At 43.8% G+C, this 21,952-nt stretch overlaps 2 long non-coding RNA genes across 5 annotated transcripts in view; both read right to left on the bottom strand.

Annotated features, from left to right (window-relative positions):
• Positions 1-21,952, bottom strand: part of LOC147102858 (uncharacterized) — a 456,768-nt gene that overhangs the window by 414,443 nt on the left and 20,373 nt on the right. The gene's annotated exons all lie outside the window — the stretch shown is intronic.
• Positions 2,116-20,372, bottom strand: LOC147102859 (uncharacterized). 2 transcript variants are annotated; one of them, XR_015073137.1, is made up of 3 exons: positions 16,403-20,372; positions 15,164-15,266; positions 2,116-2,613 (listed from the first exon to the last, which is right to left on the bottom strand). It is a non-coding gene; the product is annotated as an uncharacterized LOC147102859 (long non-coding RNA). The 2 variants fall into 2 exon arrangements; XR_015073138.1 differs by lacking the exon at positions 15,164-15,266.

Below are 21,952 nucleotides of genomic sequence, written 5' to 3'. Positions count from 1 at the left end.
CAGAGGGTGCCACAATGCCGCAGATCCAGGCTTTCCTGCTGCATTGTCGAGGGTTTTATCCAACTTTATAAATGTGTAAAATAACCAGAACGTTCACAATCCCAGCTCAAAAATTTATTAAAAAACAAAGAACAAATCGAGGAGTCACACAGGTCACAATTAGCAATGGATTCCACAGATCAAGGGTTTGAAGTTAAATTTGAAATCATGAGAGATATTAGGATAATTTCAGATGCATTTTAAATCACCCACCCTTCCAAACAATGTCCAGTTTATTTCTAATGTAAATGTATTGAGTACTTTCATTGGTATGGGGCTCAGAACATTAATAGTGTCAGCGCTGGCTAACCCTCCAGCGCAGTACGGAGGGAGTGCTGCACTGTCCGAGAGGCCGTCTTTCGGATGAGATGTTAAACAATAATATCAGCCCTGGCTCAGTGGGTAGCACTCTCGCCTCAGAAGGTTGTGGGTTCAAGTCCCACTCCAGAGACTTGAGCACAAAAATCCAGACTGACACTCCAGTGCAGTACTGAAGGAGTGCTGCACTGTCAGAGGTGCCGTCTTTCGGATGAGATGTTAAACCGAGGCCCCGTCTGCTCTCTCATGTGGACATAAAAGATCCCATGGCACTAAGTCAAAGAAGAGCAGGAGAGTTCTCCCGTGTCCTGGCCAGTATTTATACCTCAACCAATATCGCTAAAACAGACTCTCTGGTCATTATCACATTGCTGATTGTGGGAGCTTGCTGTGCGCAAGTTGCCTGCCACGTTTCCCACATTACAACAGTGACTCCACTTCAAAAGTACTTCGTAGGCTGCAAAGCGCTTTGAGACACCCTGAGGTCATGACAGGTGCTCTATAAACACAAGTTCTTCCTTTGTATACGTCGCACAAGGTTATAAGCAGTCAGCGTTGTAGGATCTGAGTGAATACAGCCTGCTGACATGAATCCAGTCAATGCTGAGATTTGTCCACTTTGGGTTTCACCATCATAGACGGGTTTCTTTGGGAACAATTTTTACATTGTTGAAAACTACAAATACTTAACAAAAAAAGACATTTCCATACTTATCTCGGATGCTACCACAAACAGAACCTGCCCCATTCAGACTTCAAGATCACAAGTCTAAGTGGGGAGATCAGAGTGCAGCATTTACATTGCTGAACTCGATAGCAGGAGCAGTCAAGCTTTTAGTCTTTATGGGAAAACATAGAAACATAGAAGATAGGAGCAGGAGTAGGCCATTCGGCCCCTTGAGCCTGCTCCGCCATTCAATGAGATCATGGCTGATCATCCAAATTCAGTACCCTGTCCCTGCTTTCTCCCCATATCCCTTGATCCCTTTAGCCTTAAGAAATATATCCAACTCCTTCTTGAATATATTTAATGAATTGGCCTCAACTGCCTTCTGTGGTAGAGAATTCCACAGGTTCACCACTCTCTGGGTGAAGAAATTCCTCCTCATCTCAGTCCTAAATGGCTTACCCCTTATGCTTAGACTGTGACCTCTGGTTCTTGGATACACGGCATACAGTCTCATGAACCGCAGACAAAGTTTAAATATTCATTTACATATAACACACACTGCAGTTGGTAACAGATCGTGACGTTCAGATCTGCGATTCAATCATCGATCAACATTACTAAGAACAGCCATTGCCAAACCTCCAGGCTCAGGACACTGAAATAGGACAAACCAAGGTCAGAACTAGGAGCACAGATAGATCAGAGTTGCCCGAGCTTTGTGGGCTAGATTGCTGGGTCTTTCAAGCCTCAAATGGCCCTCTGAAAAATGTGAATGCCAGTCTTCCATTTGCAGTCCTAATCTGTTCAAACAGGAATATTCTGCCTGATAATAGCAACAGATTTACTGGATCAAAATATGTACCCGTACAAACATTATACATGCAACCGGACTTGCCTGGAAAGTTACTAAGGGCACATTGCCTTTTTAAAGAAAAGATCTATGTGGGAGTAGGCTAGTCACTGATTTCCAAGAGATTTTAATTTTGCTGGATGTGTTTCAGAAGCGCCAGCATGGCGCAACGCTTCAGTTTACCTCTAGATGGCACCAGATTCTTGCACATAGAGACAAACAGCAATCACAAACAAAGTTGAAAGCAGAGCGTGTTGATTTATTCAATTGCAAATTCGATAGGTTTCTTTTGGAAAAACAACATTTTGGGATACAGTATACAAGTAAATTGAGACATGACATGTGGCAGGTGTAGTGTGCTTGAGGGGGGTGGAAACAGGTGACATTGGACCCGTGCTTCCTAAAGCGTCCGCTGCTGGGAGTTCTCCTCCCTTCTGGTCTGGCTCTTGTTGTAAACTGTGCTGACGAATCGCAGCAATCAATCTCTGGTATCGTTGCCTCATTTGACTACCAGGATGTTAGAAGGCGAACTAGATGGACCTCTTGCTAAAATATTGTTGGAGAATGCTGCAGTGGAGGAATACATCGATCCCACCTCCATTCTGGTGTTCAGGTGCTGTATACACGTACCATTAGCGCCTTCAGTTACAGTGGCGCCCATTCCCACAAGTGCTACTGTGCACAGTCGTGCGATGTGTCGCACCACACAATCCTCACTGCAACCATCTGCAGAATCCTTTCAGGTTTTAAAAAAAAGTAATCTTAAAAAAGGTCACACAAGGAAGTTGTAAATGGTAGAACAATAGCAAATAGTAAATAACAACAGAAAATGCTGGAAATACTCAGCAGGCCAGGCAGCATCCGTGGAGAGAGAAACAGAGTTAACGTTTCAGGTCTGGGACCCTTCAGCACCCTCTCCACAGATGCTGCCTGGCCTGCTGAGTATTTCCAGTATCCGCAGTATTTTGCCATTATATAAGCAAATAGTAAATGGTAGAATATTGGACTAACTTTTAAATGATCAAAACAAACCCACCAAGATCATTTAAAGCAAAACACAGCTTGGTTTCAATTCACAATGTTCAAACACTCCTGTTATCCAACATGCCAAAGCAATATCTGGGCTCCAGACAGCACTCCTTCTAGTCCATGCAACGGGTTTACTGGCTTTCCTCAAACTCAGAAAGTGCCTGTGTTTTAACAGTTGCAGACTTCAGTCTCCACCCACAATGTAACGGTTAGAATTACACTCACCCTGCAGATTTCCTTCTTTAAACTCTTGGCTTCTGATAGTTAATGATAATACAGCTTCAAGACAATTAACAAGTTACATTTCTGGGTCCAACAGGGTTCACGCACACAGCAAGACATCACAAAAAGCAATGCAGCAAATGGCAAGTTCATTTGTTTTTGGCAGTGAGGGTCGAGGGAGAATTCCTTGTTCCTCTTCTAATTAGTCATGGATTTTTTTTTTAAATGAATTTGCAAGAAGTTACTTTCACACGTATATTTTTTGAAACTACTGTACATTATGGTTGTGCCATGGGATCTTTGAAACCCAGCAGACCCCAGGAACTGTAGATCGGGCCTCGGTTTAACATCGTGTCTCATTTGACATTGTGTGACAGCTGTGGCTCAGTTGGTAGCACACTCGCCTCGGAGTCAGAAGGCCGTGGGATCAAGTCCCACTCCAGAGACTTGAGCACAAAAATCTAGGCTGACACTCCAGTGCAGTGCTGAGGGAGTGCTGCACTGTCGGAGGTGCCGTCTTTCGGATGAGACGTTAAACCGAGGTCTGCTCTCTCAGGTGGACATAAAAAGATCCCATGGCATTATTTCGAAGAAGAGCAGGGGAGTTCTCCCCGGTGTCCTGGGGCCAATATTTATCCCTCAATCAACATCACTAAAACAGATTATCTGGTCATTATCACACTGCTGTTTGCGGGAGCTTGCTGTGCGCAAATTGGCTGCCGCGTTTCCCACATTACAACAGTGACTCCACTTCAAAAAGTACTTCATTGGCTGTAAAGCTCTTTGAGACGTCCGGTGGTCGTGAAAGGCGCTATATAAATGCAAGTCTTTCTTTATTTCTTTCTATTTCAATCGAAAAGGACGGCTCCTCTGACATTGCGGCACTCCTTCAGTACTGCACTGGTGTGTCTGTTGAAATCACGTGCACCAGGAGTGGTGCGTTGCTCATTTATAGGTCAGTGTGTTGGCTGTAGAAGTGTTTGGGGGCCTCACAGTACGAAGCATATTTCAACAAAATAGACACCACACGATTTCTAGAAAGTCCAGTCTCAGTAATTTATACAATTCACATATGGACCCATCCATAAAAGCGATCTGCAGTGCGTTTCTCAGCATCTTTTTCCCAAGTTCCGAGTCTATCCCTGCTCTGCCTTGATGCTCACACATCCACTGCGTGCTTGAAACTCTTCAGACGCCTACTGTTCAGGACTGATAACCAAGACTTGCTGGAGATCACAATATTTGAAGCACATTTGGACACTTAAACAGTATCTTAAAATCAAATGCAAAAGCAAAATAGTGCGGATGCTTGAAATCTGAAATTTAAAAAAAAATAGAAAATGCTGGAAATCGAAAGGTCATCGACCTGAAACGTTAACTCCATTTCTCTCTCTGCCGTCACCCAAGTCCAGCATTTTCTATGATGAGCTTAAAATCAAAGCTGTGTTTCTGATGGTTCGCCAGCAGAGGGCACTGTTTGCTCAATACTGAACCGATCCCCACACTCCTGAATTTGAATGGAATATTTTATTCATGGAAGGACCAGAAAACTCAACAGGGAGATTACAAGCAGTAAACTTAAGTGCAAGGTATTGGGGGGGGGGGGGGGGGGGGGCGGGCTGGGGTTATTATTTCTCTTACATAATAGAAAATACTAAATGTGCATTCTTTGAAGAGAGCGCCTATAATGCAGTGCGTGCATCAACCCAGCTAGCAGAGGAGACAAACCCCTCACATTTTGGGTTTTCAATCACAATCCACTGGTCTCCTGCTGAACCCAAATACTGGTCCCTAAAACGCGGAAAAATAATTTCCTGCAAAGCCTTGTTTTCAATAGAATATATATATAATATATATTTTAAAATATGAACACAGCTTCACTCCAAACACAAGTGCCAGTGCAAACTATAGTTTTAAATTGCAGGAATCTGCATTGATAGACACACACTCCATGCACTTCCTCAAGTGTCATCACCGAAGCATCCGATTACTTAGAAACCTGCCCAGTCCCCCCACATCGCCAACCCTTGTAATTTACCAGGCAGATATCATATTTTTCATATTGCAAAGTACACATTAAAAATTAATACTTTAAGAAGTGTAGGCACATAACAATTTTATGTTTGTTGCACTTTTCTGCGGCACATTATACTGGAATGTACACGTGCAAAAGGACAGAAATCCCTCAACATTATAAAATAATCTCTGTAATTTTACTGGACTGATGGCCAGAAGTTCACTTCCATTTACAAGCCCCCCTCCATCACCTTATATTACTTCTGGGTCTGAGAAACTAGCACTTCATTCCTTGCAACAAAAAACCAGGAAAAATCTGCAAAGGGCAAGTGCTGTATTTATTTTATTGATGATAGGTAGAGATTTAATAAGAAACTGCCAGTGTGCCTTCACAAGATTAGGAAATGGGAAAGGTTTGTTCAAGTCAATGGACATCTTCACAATGCATTATAAAGGGAAAGGCACCAATTTGGACAGGGAATTGCAATCAATCAATAAATCAATCATCGAGAGCAAACCCAAGCATTGTACAATGTCACAGCACAGAAAAATACTGGAACGCCTGCAAGATGTCGCTTTGAACACACCACGCACATTACCCTTCAAACTGAACCTAACCAAGGCCAGATGAAGAGTGTGGCACAGTTCCCCGTCGTGGGAAGGGATGGTGCAGTTCATTTTTTTAGCCCACGCTCTGTTGAAAACCAGTTCATGTTCAAAGTAGCAGTTTACAAGGGTACGTGGTTCATGACTCTGATCCAACAGACACCATTTCCTGATGACAGAAACCAAGAGTCGATATTGAATGCGCGGAGTTTAATTCAGTTTGTAAATTCCGGAAATAAAAAGCTGGCGTCAGTAAAAAGTGACCATGAAGCTGCCGGATTGTGGTTAAAAACCCAGCTGGTTCACCAATGTCCTTTAGGGAAGGAAAGCTGCCGTCCTTACCCGGTCTGGCCTATACATGACTCCAGTCACACACCAAAGTGGTCGACTCCCAACTCCCATCGCAAGTGGCCCAGCAAATTTGTATCACAACTACTACACAGAGCAACAAGAGTCACCACACAGGACCGCAGCCGCCCTCCACCACCTACTCAGGGCAACTAGGGACGGGCAATAAATGCCGACCTTACCAGCGACGCCCACACCCCGAGAATGAATAATACACAAAAAAAAATCAGAAATAATCAATCCTTTATTTCAAGGGTGTCCAACCTTTCAGAATAGGGGCTGGATATGTTGCAATGGTGAGAGGGCTGAATTTCATGACACACATCTGCAAGACCTCTTGTATAAAATGCACCATACACAAAACAATCTTCCCCTAAACACTGGCCACCCCTCACTTCTTCGTGTTCTTCATTTCCCAGCTCCCAGTCTAATTTCCTCTGCTGCAAAGCTGGGTCACAGGGCGGAAGGACTGGTAAAGGCAGGTTCCTGTTTGATGGATTGAGACCAGTGCGGCTGCAGCCCTTGTTCTCTGCATTATTCTACTGTGATTTGGCCACTGGCTGTAAAACAGCACAGCTTCTAATACAAAGAGACACAAGTGGAGCTGTCACTGGGCTCCACGGCTTGCCTGCAGAAGTTGCTCCTTGTGTGAACTTCATACCTTCAAAACACAAAGGGTTACCAAAGCAGCACGATCAGCGACGTCCAACTATCAAGTCTCGAGTCTCAGTCACCACGGCAACAGTGCCCATGCCAGCCTCCCCAAAAAGGTTTTCAGGGGAAAGGAATTGTCCTCCGGGTGAAGGAATGTGACATTAAGCAACGGTTTGTTTAAACAAGTTGGAGACACAGACTGTAACCAGTTTGCCGTTACAATTCGGTCTGCAAGTCAAATTAGGACAGCTTTTGGAGCGGACCAATAGGCTGGTACAAGTCGTGCTCCTCCGTCTCCGAAACCCAGTAACCCATTCATTATACGCGCAATAAAACGATAGGCCTTCCACCTCTGCAGCCCGCTTCCAAGTTCAGCGAAGAGACAGAGCACCATCAAGCCTCTCCCTAGTGGCTTCTACAGTAAAAGGAGTTTACACTGGGCAGAGTCTAAAGCAGAAATAAAAAAGGTGGCCAGAACAGTTGGCATTCATTCAAGTAGTACGTGCACCACACAAATGATTCTTTTTAAAGAGAAAACATTTGATAATGCAAATGACAAATCTGCACCATTTCAGAGTGTGAAGTTACTGCCACACCCCTCACTGGACTGAAATTGCACCAATGGCCTAATGGAGAAAAAGCCAAGAACCATTTTCCGTGCTGCAACGTAGGAAATATTCGAGATGGTAAAAACTCTAGCTGTTCCCCCCGCCACCCCCCCCCCCCCCCCCCCACACATGATTTGTTCTGCTTGTGCAGAGATCTACAGCGAGTTCGCAATCATGTAAGATTTGTAGCATGGGTCATATTCAGGTGTGGACTTAAAAATCAAACCAACAAAACTACATCAGGGAGATTTTCTACCAAAAATTCTCACAAATATGCCCTGAATTCAGAAATCTGAATGACAACCAAAAACTCCCATTCCTACTGGGAGAGGAGAGAAGCTGTGTAACACTGGCGGCACACTATGTTACAGCTTGCCATGAACAGAGGGACAACCAGTAAACTAAGAAAAGAATATATATAAACAATGCGAATGTATATTTATACACTCAGGGATATACCTGTTTATACACTGTATGAATAGAACTGCGTTTATGTGCTCAACCATAAATGTATTTTGATGCTTTGGCAACATAAGATGTAACTTATCATGCCAATAAAGCGATTTGAATTGAATTGTGAATTGTGAAAGGGTTCAAATGACATCATAGATAGAGAGAGCAGAGGTCAGCAGATTAGACATGTTATCTGGAGCTGTTGACATTTGGTTACTGACAGACTATTGTTTGGGTATAAGATACCCAGCCTTTATCATCTCCACAAGTTGTAAACTCCACTTGGGAGAGATACCAGTGGTGTATCTACGATATAGGCCCAGGGTAAGTGAGTACGTGAAACTGGTCATGTTACAGGCTACGAGACCAGGTTATTCCTGATACTGCACGCACATTAAACAAAAGCACAGATTAGCATCTCGCTGAAAATAAATTCCACATCTGTGTCCCGAAAGGGACAGGCTTTCTTCTGACTAACCTCAGCTAACAAAAATCTATCAATCTCAGTTTTGAATTTTTCCAATTGACCTAGCGTTCATGGTCAGGTACTATTGTGACTCTGGCCCAGTGCACCAGACAGAGACTCTATAGGCACTGCTTCTGGCTCTGATCCAATAGAGGAATGGAATAAAATGCACCAACTTAAGACTCACCCTCCACAGTGTTATATGTGAAAAGTAACATTCGCCACTGCCACACAAGTGACCAAACCATGGCCTGTGAACGGTGAGCCCAGGCAAACCTACCCACAAAACCCAGCTCAGTTCTATCTGCAATTATATTTTTTCTGTGCACCCGAAGATTTGTAAAAGGGCTGTCCTTAGCACGGTTACCTCCTTGATCAACAAACGGTGCAAATCACAACGCCTAGAACCTGTTAATGTCAGTAGCTTGAAATCTACGCAAATGTTGATTTTAAACATCATGTACTGTTGCAAGGCTCCACAGTTTAAATGTGACCCCTGAAGATTAAGATGCTCGGGACACTCTTGCACGACCCCACCCAGCCATAGCCAGTCCAAACCTGAAACTCAGACAGGAGTAATAGGCCACTTGCTTTCAGTTTAGATGACAATAATTCCATTCTGTACAATATCAGAATTTTTTTTGCTGCTTTCGGTGCTTGCATAAAATTATTTTCATAATCGAATGCTGAAGACTCCAAGGTTTGCCCCAAGACTTTTCCATAAAAGGTAGATGACAGCTTTGCACCAGAGTAGGGTTCGGATTTGGAACTGGGTACAATCCTTCAGCTGAATTTTAAGAGTGCGGAACTCAAGATCAATTTCAAATTTGTGCTCCACCCAGTCAGCTGCCCCAAGGAGGCGGTGCGTGATTGAACACAGAGTTTACGTTGGATTCGGGGACCTCAAGCTGGTCAGTGCAAGCGACTCCAGTCTGTCCCCTACTGCAACACAGGACTGGCACAAATCGCACCAAGTACAGCTGCAGTGAAAGGAGAAAGGCAAGGGCATGCCCTACGTGTATGCTACCATCTCCACTGTCTATTCTGACTGCAACATACATCAAATGTTTTGTAGCCAAAGAACAATTGCAGTAAAAAAAATAATTTGCACAACATAGTTAACTATTTAAAGAAAGACGTAGCTAGGAGGGACGGAAGTGATCTGAAGGGTCAAGAGCTTTTCTTTTTAACTGCATTGCAACTATAGCCATTTATCAGTCCCCAAATTTAATTTTAAAATTCAAACATCTAATTGAAGAAACGCACTCATTTTTAGCTTAGAATATGTGACTATCCTTTTAACAAAGCTGCCCTGTTAAAAAAAAAATTAAAGTTGAGATACTAGGAGGCTAGGATCCAGCAAAAAGACCATTTGAAGTCCAGTCCATTCAGTGGTAAAGATTAGAGATCAGCACTTGGTCAATTATTCATTATACCAAAAGTATTTTTAAAAAATTTGATTGCTTATGATTATTCCTGCTTTATCAGTAAACTAACAATCTCGGGAGCAAGAAAAGTTATACATCTCACTACACATGTCCCAGGTCAAACTAGTTCTTTTTGGCTGGATGCGTGAGAGAACAGCGTTTTGTTTCTGGAAGGAGATCAGTCGATTCCAGGCACACAGGGTTACTGAGTGCAGCACATGGTCTGAAGCTCATGGTTTCCAGTGACTATGATGGCGGACAGTGGCGCTGGAGTATTCCCTGTACCCATTAGGCACATGTACCCTTGTAAAAGTTGGAGTCACGAATCAGCTCCATTCAGTTGCATGGGGCATTGGAACATGAATTGCTTGAAAATAATTATTTGGTGTTTAGTGCATAGTACTGCGACCCACAACCCCAGTCACATTGTGGTGAATACGAACATAGTTGGATTCTGAATTGTAAATGGTCTTATTATTCGTGAATGAGGTGGCGCTCTGTTCTGGCTTCAGTACACAGGCAATCAGTAGATCACAAGGTGTAACCGAGTGCTAAAAATAGACTCGGGAGTTCTAAAACATTGATAAAAGTGCACACCCTGGAGTAGATTGAAGCTTTGTCTGTTTATTTTCAGTGCCGTGCGCAATGATCTTTGGATTTACCGGAACAGCAAAAAAAAAGGGAAAGGTTCAGAGCCTGAACAATTAGAACTCAATTTATCATTACATGTGAAATAGTCTCTCCTCCTCTCCCCCCAACCCCCCTGAAAAGCAATAATTATTCGGAAACAATTTCAAAACGTATTTCTGTGCTGCTTTATAGAGGCTCCTAAAGCACTTAGATAGGCAAAAACAGTAATGTGTCAAACCTGGTGGAGATCAACTGAAGTGAACGTGACTGGTTGGCATCAGCTTATTTAAAAGTGTCTCGTGAAACAAAAGATGAGTGGAGACTGGAATGAAGACATTTTTCTTCAGTGGAACATGTCCTGTTTTGCTTTGGTCCGCTTTGGAACATCAGTCACATATTCTTGTGGAAAATGGGCAACAAAGGGACTCGGGTGCTACAACACACTGGAAAAATATTTACCTCCCACACACAAAATAAAAATCAATGGATGCCCAACCAGAAGGTGCTGGACTGAAGTCCCAGTGCTTCCTGCCACGTTTTGCTGGATGGCAGTCTTTTAGCTAAGAATACTACAAAGAAATGAGGGTCTCGCTCTCTCTCTGCGAGCAGAGGGGGGAGGCTTGTGACATTTAAAGCATGCCTTCTCTCCATTGATAAAAGAACTTGCATTTATATAGCGCCTTTCACGACCTCAGCACATCCCAAAGTGCTTTACAGCCAATGAAGTACTTTTTGAAGTGTAGTCACTGTTGTGATGTAGGGAAACGCGGCAGCCAATTTGCACACAGCAAGCTCCCACAAACAGCAATGTGATAATGACCAGATAATCTGTTTTAGTGATGTTGATTGAGGGATAAATATTGGCCAGGACACCGGGGAGAACTCCCCTGCTCTTCTTCGCAATATTGCCGTGGGATCGTTCACATCCACCCGAGGGGGCAGACGGGGCCACGGCTTAATGTCTCTTCCGAAAGACAGCACAAGACACGAACCAGCTGGAGGGGACAGCCAGGGAGGGAAAAGAATTGGAAACGGAGAAAGAAAAAAAACGAATCTGCAACTCAAAGCGATATGTGCCAAAATAAATCTACTGTTAGTCATCAAAAATATCTGGAGCCCAAGCTTGGAGCAGCCTCCAGTGAGTGCTTTATAAATACATGTTTCTTTTGGAGGACCAGTGGGACTAGGAACACTGACCTGAGGCTCAGAGTGTTGGGCCACCTGGCCTGAAAGATAGGAGCCTTTAAACACGGCCTTGAAACAAAGGAGCCTTTGTCCTGCCGATCCTGTTTGGGGGGACGGGATACAGAAAAGGCTTAGGAAGAAAGCAAGAGAGGAGAGAAAAAAAAATGATTTGTGGTGTCAGCTCCGCTAAAACAGACAGGTTAGGTAGGTCAGTGCACAGTGCTCGCTTTCACTTCAGTTTACATAAAGCAGACAAGGCTTGGGTTCTTCCAGGTAATTCAGTCACAGCCAGCGCAAATAGACAAAAATTGGTCTCGGGAACGGAGATGCCTTATTCTGTTATCAAAGGGAGGAATTATGAAGCAAAAAATATTTTGATTTTTTTTCCCCCTTTCACACTGCTTCTCTCACACACCTCGCACAAACGGCTGTTTTGCTCTCCTATTTAATGTTGCTTTGCTGGTATTATTCCAAGTTTAACAGAAGCTGCATGATTTAAGCTACTAAAAATAATTGGTTATGCACGTTTTATTTTTTTTAAATGTCCGTAAAGTAATCATTTCAATGAGAGATGGTATAAATCAGAAATAACAACAGAAAATGCTGGAAAAACTCAGCAGGCCAGGCAACATCCGTGGAGAGAGAAATAGAGCCAACGTTTCGGGTCAAACCCTTTGTCAAGACTGGAGAAGCACAGGAAATGAAATAGATTAAGAGGCCAGGCTGGGAGAGAACAAAAGAGAAGTGACGAGACATTAAGAGGTATTCAAAACGAGACGAGATGGTGATAGGACTAGTGGAGACAAAAGACGGCTCTAGATTAGGTGTGAAATGCGCTGGCAGAATGGGAGACAGCTGCCATGTGGGAGAGAGAAAAAGGGGGGGGGGGGAAAGGGCCAAAACAAAGGTGTGGATAAAAAATAAGTAAAAATGTAATGGGGGCCGAGGTTATGATCTGAAATTGTTGAACTCGATATTCAGATTTATACTCGGTATAAATCAGACTCTCTTCGATAAAACTCTAGTGGATGTAACCCTCACTCACCCCCACAGCGGCCAGGAGGGTGGAATCCATTTTCTTTCTCGTTGTGACAGTTCTATACTTTCACAGATACCCAGTCACAGGTTGTTTTGGTAACCGTGCCTCTAGGGAGCAGATACAGTAATTCAGGATCTTAAAAAAGGCGCAGTCACCAAGACAATGCCTCTCACAAGATCCTTCACTAGGTCGTGCCCACCTCTTGTCTGCTAACATGGTACCTGTTGCAATTGGGCAGCACAAATTGGAATTAAAGATATTTTTTTTAAAACACCTTATGCAAAAAGTTACAGCAGCCAGCAAGTGGCAGTGCAGGCTGTTCCAGAAATGGAGCCTGTAAAAAAACTTAAATAAAACATCAGCACTCCTTTAAAGGCCCACAGACCAGAAAGTTGCAGGTGCGATTCCTTGGCTGATCTCAGGCAAAGCTACGATTCAAGGCACTACAACGGACTTCATCCTAGGTTCCCGTTCGCTATTCAGTGACTCCTGCCGGAAAGTGTGTAGACATTGGGCGAGGATAGGATTGGGATAGCTATGATGCCTTGCCAGTTGAATAGCTGGACAACGTACACCGTTTGGGATCATGCAAGAAGAGTGGTCACTGGAGAGGAGCAGGGCAGTGGGACGTGCCTGCTCGAACCATTCTGAGTTTGGACAGCTCCTTCAGCAGAGGCAGAGAGAACAGACAGTCTTATAGAGTCACTCAGTAACACAAGCGGGAACATGTTTTGTCATCTGGCCAGAAGAACGCAGATTCAAGGTCATATTCTCATCTTCAGTAAACAAACACGGTCTATTTTGTGCAGGACTCAGGATGAGAAGCGCCTTTCTCAGTACAGATGACTGGTCAGACACAGCATGTTCCTCCAGGTCAGTGAATGGAAAGTGCAGGATCTGGACTCGAAGCCCACCTTCCCCCACCCACCAAACACACACAGCTGCCAAAAAGGGGGGTTGGATTCAGTGTTGAATTATGAACTTAGACTGTTTTTGTCAAATAAAAGGGCGTAGAAGAAACAGAAACACAGTTTAACACACCCCATTAAAGAGACCGAGTGAAAGGGACAGCAATTGATACAGATTATAGAATACGGAGCCAAAGACTATACATTACATTTGCTCTGTTGCTTATGTTAAGTGCTATATATTACATGGAAGGATGTATTAATACAAAAAGTACTTTAATTACTATTTTTAAGCCACTTTTCTTCCACCCCTTAACAAAAATTAATATCACATGAAAGAAGCACTCCTGGACCAGTATACGGACACGACAGTGCGCTGCATCGTACAGAAGACATTCCATAGAACAGATTATGACAGCGCCGGTGCACAAACTGGGATCCCTCCCCAGAGACGTCCCCACTGGTTTTATACCATTGCATTATTTTAAAACTCTAGTTTTTTGGGGGGCAAATGGAGGATGGTTTGAGTGTTCTTGATGAACTCTCATCAGCCAGTGACAGTGGGTGAATGCACATTATCCAAACGGCAGTCATATTTTTATGCAATTAGTTTACGAAGCAGAATTTCTATGGCTGTTGCTTTCCTCGCCCCTACAAAACAAACAGTCAGCATTATAAAATATAAGTCCAACACATAAAACAACGCCACTGAGTTTCATCAACAGTTCAGCAAGTCTCTCCAGTGAATCAATCAGTTGTACAGACAAAGAAGCAGGTTCAGTTCTTGGCCTGTGTCAAGTTAAATGATTTCAGTCAGTAGAGATAGAGTTGCGACAAGTGGCCTGAAAGCTCCAGGCCCGATCATTATCCAGTGACTCCTGCTGAAAGAGGACGTTTATGGTCCTCGGAGGAGGCCAGGGTTTGGCCTGGATCCAATGGTCTCCGTCAAGGCTCACGCCTGAATGATGGCCACTCGGACAAGATATCAGGGGGCAACCCTGCAAGATCCTGCAAATCCATTGGCAGGATAGGCGCACCAACGTCGGTGTTCTCACTCAGGCCAACATCCCCAGCATCGAAGCTTTGACCACACTCGATCAGCTCCGATGGACGGGCCACATCGTCCACATGCCCGATACGAGACTCCCAAAACAAGCGCTCTACTCGGAGCTCCGACATGGCAAGAGAGCCCCAGGTGGGCAGAGGAAACGTTTCAAGGACACCCTCAAAGCCTCCTTGAAAAAGTGCAACATCCCCACAGACACCAGGAATCCCTGGCCCAAGACCGCACAAAATGGAGGAGAAGCATCCAGGAAGGTGCCGAACACCGAGTCTCTTCGCCGGGAGCAAGCGGAAGCCAAGCGCAAACAGCGGAAGGAGCGCACGTCAATCCAAGCACCCCACCCACCTGCCATTTCAACCACCGTCTGCCCCAGCTGTGACAGAGACTGTAGGTCCCACATTGGACTCATCAGTCACCTGAGAACCCATTTTTAATGTGGAAGCAAGTCATCCTCGGTTCCGAGGGACTGCCTAAGAGAGAGAAAGAGTGCTCATGGAACCAGCAAAGAGTCAACACTTTTTAAAGAGGAGGTTCAGGGCAGAGACGAATGACATGGGGGGAAAAAACAGATTACAATAGAATGGGAAAGTTAGAACACAAAAGCATTTCACATTGTTCAGACCCACACTTACTATGTGATAAAAAGTACAAGGCATCTCCATGGAAATTATATTATGTGGATTGCTAAAAGGCTTTTGTTCAATTGAAGGCCAATCTGCCCATCAAACACATTCCCTGTGGACCAAGAACAACATGCTTCATCATAAAAGAATTTGTAAAGATGTCTCTAAAAGGATCTCTCCAATGAAGTATTCCTTGATCAGTTCCTGCAAGGTAAATAAATAATATATTTTTCATGCCACTGTAGACAGATAAATAAATTGCTCCCTCACATACTACACTTTAATAAATAAAACTATCCAATATGGAGCTCTTTCTATTCACTGTCCATCTCTTCAGGGCGTGACTTTTTCATAGAATCATAGAAAGTTACAGCACGGAAGGAGGTCATTTCAGCCCATTGTGTCCACGCCGGCCAACAAAGAGCTTCTCCAGCCTAATCCCACTTCCCAGCTCTTGGTCCGTAGTCCTGCAGGTTACAGCAACCCAAGTGCACATCCAAGTACTTTTTAAATGCGGTTAGGGTTTCTGCCTCTACCACCCTCTCAGGCAGTGAGTTCCAGACCCCCACAACCCTCTGGGTGAAGACATTTCCCCTCAAATCCCCTCTAACCAATTACTTTAAATCTGTGCCCCCTGATTTTTGACTCCTCTGCTAAGGGAAACAGGTCCTTTCCTATGCCCCTCATAATTTTATACACCTCAGTAAGGTCTCCCCTCAGCCTCCTCTGTTGCAAGAAAAACAGACCCAGCCTATCCAGTCTTTCCTCATAGCTAAGATTCTCTACTCCCGACCACATCCTTGTAAATCTCCTCTGTACCCTCTCTAGTGCAATCACATCTTTGCTGTGACCAGAACTGCAAGCAAAGGTAAAGAAATATATTAAAAAATTAGTTTAATCTTTTCTTATCTGCATCTTTCCTTCTTTACCATGCATCTCTGCAACTAGTTGTATTTAAGCAAAATCTTTTGGTAAAATATTTTAAATTCAGGGCTGTTATTCAGAAACTCCCTCCAAACTCCAATAATAGTACAGCCCTTCCAGAACTTGCTACCCATTTATACAAACAATTGCTTTTGAGTACAAGTATAAATAAAATGATATAAGCATTTAGAATACATCCACTTTGAAATGTGACAGTTTAAAAGATTAATCCTCATACATGCAACAAACTGTAAAAAATGTACATTCCAGGGGTTGTTTAATCAAGAAACTAACCGGAGAAAAATTTGAAGACTCGTGCTTTACCTTATAGTTGACATTTTACGTAACAACAAATTCCAGTTACTTGCACATTCCTTAAAAAGTCTTTGTTTGGGAGGTTTGGGTTCTCGGTAATGTTCTATTGATACATCAGAGACTGGAGGACAGGGCAGGGCTTGTGAACAAGTCCCAGCATAAATCGTTTTGCTGTTGATCATAAAAGTTTCTACAATTTGTATGCACAGGTGCACGCTGTTCACAAAGTCCATTCAGCCAACACTGATCAGCTGGGGAACCTGTATGGACTCAAGACTCAGGCCTGTCACATAGCCATAGGCCTCCGAGAGAAAACCCCGAGGCAATTCAAAACCCAGAAATCGCTATTGGATCGGTTGGGTTAATAATGGTCTTGTGCATTTTTGTAACTTTTTTTAATGTCTTTGATACCTTGCAAATCTTATTTTCAGTAGCAAGTGCTCAACTTAATGGAAAAACCAAGATGGCAATCAAAAGCTCGCAGTCCGACTGGGAGGAGGGAGAGCCGGGCATGGTGGCCAGAGGCCGGACCGTGAGCGGGAGAAGCAGGCCACCACACCGTGGAGCCGGCAACAGTGAGGAGGAGGCCGCGGTGACGAAGCGGCTGAGGGACATCGCGTTCCCACTGCCATTGAATTGACTTTTCTGAACATGGCGCTGGAGAATAGCGACGTGTCTCTGTGAGCTCCCACAGCTTATTGTGGGAGTGATCAGGGAGTAAGCATTCCATTGTACTAGTTACATATGGCAAATAAAATTGAAATTGAATTGAATTGAAAAGGATCTAAATGACTATTTGCAGCAACTTTGGTTCTCCTGTCTCGTGGTGGCAGATTTTTGTGAATGCTCATGTTGAAATCCTTGTGTTTTTATCTATATTTTTACCATTTCCTCATCTGGAATGTATCTGCGTGCTTTCCTGGTGTTTGATCCATTCTATTGCCTCTTGTCGCTGTTTTATGAATGTGCAATGCATAGCTTTAAAGAGGGAGATTCCTCACTTTAAAAAAAATGCCAAACTGTTTAAAAAAACTCAGATTAAGTTGAACACCTTTCGGGTGTTTATCCCGTTTTGGGTGGAATATTTTTATTTAAATATCGAGCACCAAGAACATCATGGGAAGAGTGGGAGGGAGTTGAACAAACACTCACAGCTGAAATAACAACTGCTGAAGCAGCCTGGGTAAATGACAGCATCGCCACTGATGTGAATCCAGCTCCAACACAGTTTGCTTCAGTACATTCTCCAAGCCTGGAGTCTTTCCTCGCCCTCTCCAACCTCCCCATCAGTAGCTAGGGTCAATTAATTAATGCCTCACCAAGACTCAGGTTAGTCACATTTCCTTCAAAAAAATGACCGATAATGAGATCACTCCCAATTTATAGACAGTTACAGGATTATTAGTGATTTCACCATCTCCCAATACATAGGCAGCGGTTTCATATTCCTGCTGCTTCCACTCGAATGGAGTTTCGCTGAAAAGTAAAGATGTCCAGGTGATGGGATTTATTGTATTTTAAAATCTGAAAGTCAACAAAAAATATTGCTCATGTAATAAACACAAGAGCAGACAATAATTAAGAAAATAATTTTCCAGCGGCGATGTACAATTGACTGAACCTCTACCATTGTAGTCAAACATGTACATGGCGAGCTCCATTCCAAACAGCACTAATTAGACTTAAGAATACAGCTTGTTGAACACATACACGCACACTTGATCCAAAGCACACATCTCCAGCTGTTACTTTTATTGTGGTACAGCCTACAGGTCAGTATCGTGTGAACGCAGGCCTAGCATGAAACAGACATGCACCCTTAAACGTGAGCCGTGGGGCTCAGGCCCCCCCATGAATACAATCCCCCATGTCGACATCCACCTTGAATGTCTGTGCTCAATTCAAAGCCTTGAGATACGCAGCATTTGCCAAGCAGGAATAGTGCCACAGTCACTCCGAGTTCAAGGGGAACGGCTCTTGGTCTTAGCAAGTAGAAACATGTCTCGCTGGCCCGGTGACTCAAGAGGTTCGGTTTTCATCTCCGAGGTAAGGAGGTGGACAAGTCCCAGGTTTGAGCCCCAATCTCTGCAAGTTAACTGATCCCAGTTGGGGAAGTATAGGGATGACACACCCCTACTAGAAGTGCGCATGCATGGATAAAATTGAGCTCAGTGCTGATAACCTCCACAGTTGGATAGTACTGTCCTTCTGAGGTCTCACCTTGTCTGATGAGGTCACTCGCCTGGTTATTTAAATACGGCGTTTGCAGAGAAGGAGGAGACTCAATTGTCTCTTTTCAAACTGGTCCAGAAAAATGAAGCTGGGTTTCCCCCAATCACCAGAGAAACACATTTGCACATTTCCCTGTTGTTTTAAGGAGGCACAACTAATAAAAGAATCAAGTCTCAGACATGAATAATGATGACTTGGTCGAGGGGACTTGCTACCCTAGAATTGTGCCCCAATCAAGCATCATTGTTGATTATACTTTAACAGCACGTCAGGACCATTTCTTAAATCCATTACCTGCAAGACGTTTCAAACAGTACAACAGGTTGCCCCACCCTGCCTCCTGCAGCAGGATTCATGGGGGCTCCTGCATGAACTGAGAAAGGGAAGGAGCTGCAAGAAAAAAAAATGCCAAGAAGTAAACGATTGAACAAGGAGCTTGGAGCTCTGCTTATTACCTCTAGGTGCTATATAACATTTTGGCTGTCTAATATTGCTCCATTGCCAAAACCACTCTTCCCAAACATCAGGGTTAGCATAACATGCAAACACACTCCAACACAGCCAGGATTGTTCCTCTGCCCCTTGCTATCAATAGATTTGCTCATACTACAAAGAGAGGGGGTGTCTGCCTCCCATTCACCATTTCTAATAGAAGAAATGTTTCACCATTAAGAGAAGGCAAATTCAGAAAACTTTTCTGTAACACTGTGTAAGTGCACCAGTGTCTTTGAAAAGAGTAAGGGCACTGGATTCAAAAGAAGGAACCACCCCGCTGAAAGAAAACAAACAGGTCAAACAACATAGTAAGATATTTCCCGGTAGCACTGAGAAACTGATATACAACAGCACCATTTCCTTCAGCTAACTTTGGTAAATTGCTTTTTAATTTCTGTTCAGCAATACCGCACTTATCTTCACTGCGACTGAGCCACACAGCTCGGGAATTTGCGAGTTTATAACATTGACCCGTCATTTCACTACATTTATATACATCGAGCACATCAGCTTTGAAGGCATGGGCAGTGAATGCTATGAAGCATTTACAAGCACCCATATACCTCCTGGTCTCTGCTGTCTTGTGGTCTAGGTGTGGATTGGAGGACACAATGAACCCACGCTACCATTTTTTTTTGCTCCTCATTTTCCGGTCAACTTTCTCTCCTCCCCATCCATCAACAGAAAACCAAAGACACTCGTCTCAGAGTCAGAGTACGGGCCAGCCTCGAGCTCGAGGCAGCTAACGTCAAGGGAGTTGTGCGGTCACACACAATGCAGCATTTAAAAGTCAGTCAGTCAACGCTGCACTTACACAGAGAAATTCAAAATGATCCCCTTCATAAAAACACTTTTACTCAGTAAGCACAAACTTGAATAGTGTATCTTTTGAGAAATGTTCTGGACGGACCAACCATTCTGCAAGAAAAGAGGCTTCTGAAATAAGTGAAGTGACATTATGCTTCAACTACCACTAAATAGCAACATCCGAACAAAGCCAACATCAACAGCAGCTAAATCCACAAATTCCTGATTAAATTAACTGGCTTCCTGTACAAAACTGTGGATCGCTTTCTAATCCACATGAACAGGGAAAGGCTATGAGACTGAGAAGCTGCACTAACGCGCAATGGGGCAGAATGCAAGAGAACCACTTTCAGCCTGGGCGATGGGTTACTTCCCAAAAAACAAAAACAACAACTTGTATTTATAACGTAGTCAAACGTCCCAAGGCACTTCGCAGGAGCGTCAAGCCACATGTGGAAATATTAGGACAGGTGACCAAAAGCTTGGTCAAAGAGGTAGGTTTTAAGGAGCGTCTTAAAAGGAGGCAAGAGAGAGGTGGAGAGGTTTAGGGAGGGAATTCCAGAGCTTAGGGCCTCGGTCGTCAATGGCGGAGCGATTAAAATCGGGGATGCTCACGAAGCCAGAATGAGAGGAGCGCAGACATCTGAGGGTTGTGGAGCTGGAGGAGGTTACAGAGATAGGGAAGGGCGAGGCCATGGAGAGATTTGAAAACAAGGATGAGAGTTTTAAAATTGAGGCGTTACTTAACCGGAAGCGTATTATTTATTTTTTTTAATTTCCAGGCAAAAAGAGTGATTAAAAAAAAACAGAAGAAATTCCGCACGCACTTACAGTCGTTGGAAACCTTCCCAAACAAACAGCAATTGAAGTAAATGTCAGTAGAACTGAAGAGTGTTGAAATGGAGTGAAGTAGAAGACAAGGAATTGTTTGAAGAGACAATCTGGAAGTTAACCTCTGATTGTGATTATAGGTGTTGAAGTGATGGATTACTCCACTGATGTATTTATTGAAGAGTATCAGTATTAAATGTCTATTGAACAAAACAAACATATCATTACAGTAAGAAGGCAGTTATAGCTGATAATTTCCGATTACTTAACAGAAGGCATTTAAAGAAACACTAACTCTTTTGTTGGCCTACATAGGCTTGATTAAAGTTCAAAAAGAATCAAAGCAACGCCATATTTTCTTCCCTGCATCAAGCAATCAGAAAAAAAATGAAGTGGTTTCCTGCCACCTCTTCACAGATACGCATCAAGTTTCATTGGGAGCAGGGAAATGGGTGGACTGGTCTGTGACAGCTGGCAGTCAGCACATCACGTGCTGCTGTAACTCCCGCTGGCCCCTCTACGAGCAATCCACTTGCAGCACTGGAGCGCCCCATGACCAGTTAAAAGGGTAGAAGGGAGAATGTTGAGTCATCTGTGAATCCAAATGTAAAACAGTCCTATCCACTTAAGAGACAAAGCTGTTCTTATGCTCTTGTTGGTACAGATGAGGTCAGCAGTTTGAATAGTATGTACATTTGCTGGTATGCAAGGGTTTCATCTCCACAGCACTAAGGGCTGGCGATTAGATTAAACACCATCGATTTAGCGGAATGAAAATTCATGACCAAACCATGGATGCTGACTCCCCAACACCCTGTAGCTCAGTACATTCATAAAAGATTTAATAGTGGTCTCCTGGAACAATCCAAATTTGATTAGGGGTGTCATGAATCTTATCATGATGCAGCACGGTGGCATAGTGGTTAGCACTGTTGCCTCACAGCGCCAGGGACCCGGGTTCAAATCCGGCCTCGGGTGACTGTGCAAACTCCACACAGACATTCTCCCCGTGTTTGCGTGGGTTTCCTCCGGGTGCTCCGGTTTCCTCCCACAGTCCAAAGATGTGCGGGTTCGGTTGATTGGCCATGATAAAAAAATTGACCCTTAGTGTTAGGGGGGGATTAAATACGTGGGGTTACGGGGATAGGGCTTGTGTGGGATGGCTGTCGGTGTAGGGACCGGGTGCTAGGGTTT

The sequence above is a fragment of the Somniosus microcephalus genome, chromosome 21, assembly GCF_052327205.1.
Source record: "Somniosus microcephalus isolate GS21.2 chromosome 21, FLI_Smic_1.0, whole genome shotgun sequence".
NCBI classification, from domain to species: Eukaryota; Metazoa; Chordata; class Chondrichthyes; order Squaliformes; family Somniosidae; genus Somniosus; species Somniosus microcephalus.
The sequence above is the reverse complement of the archived record's forward strand: the minus strand, read 5'-3'. Positions and strand labels throughout refer to the sequence as shown.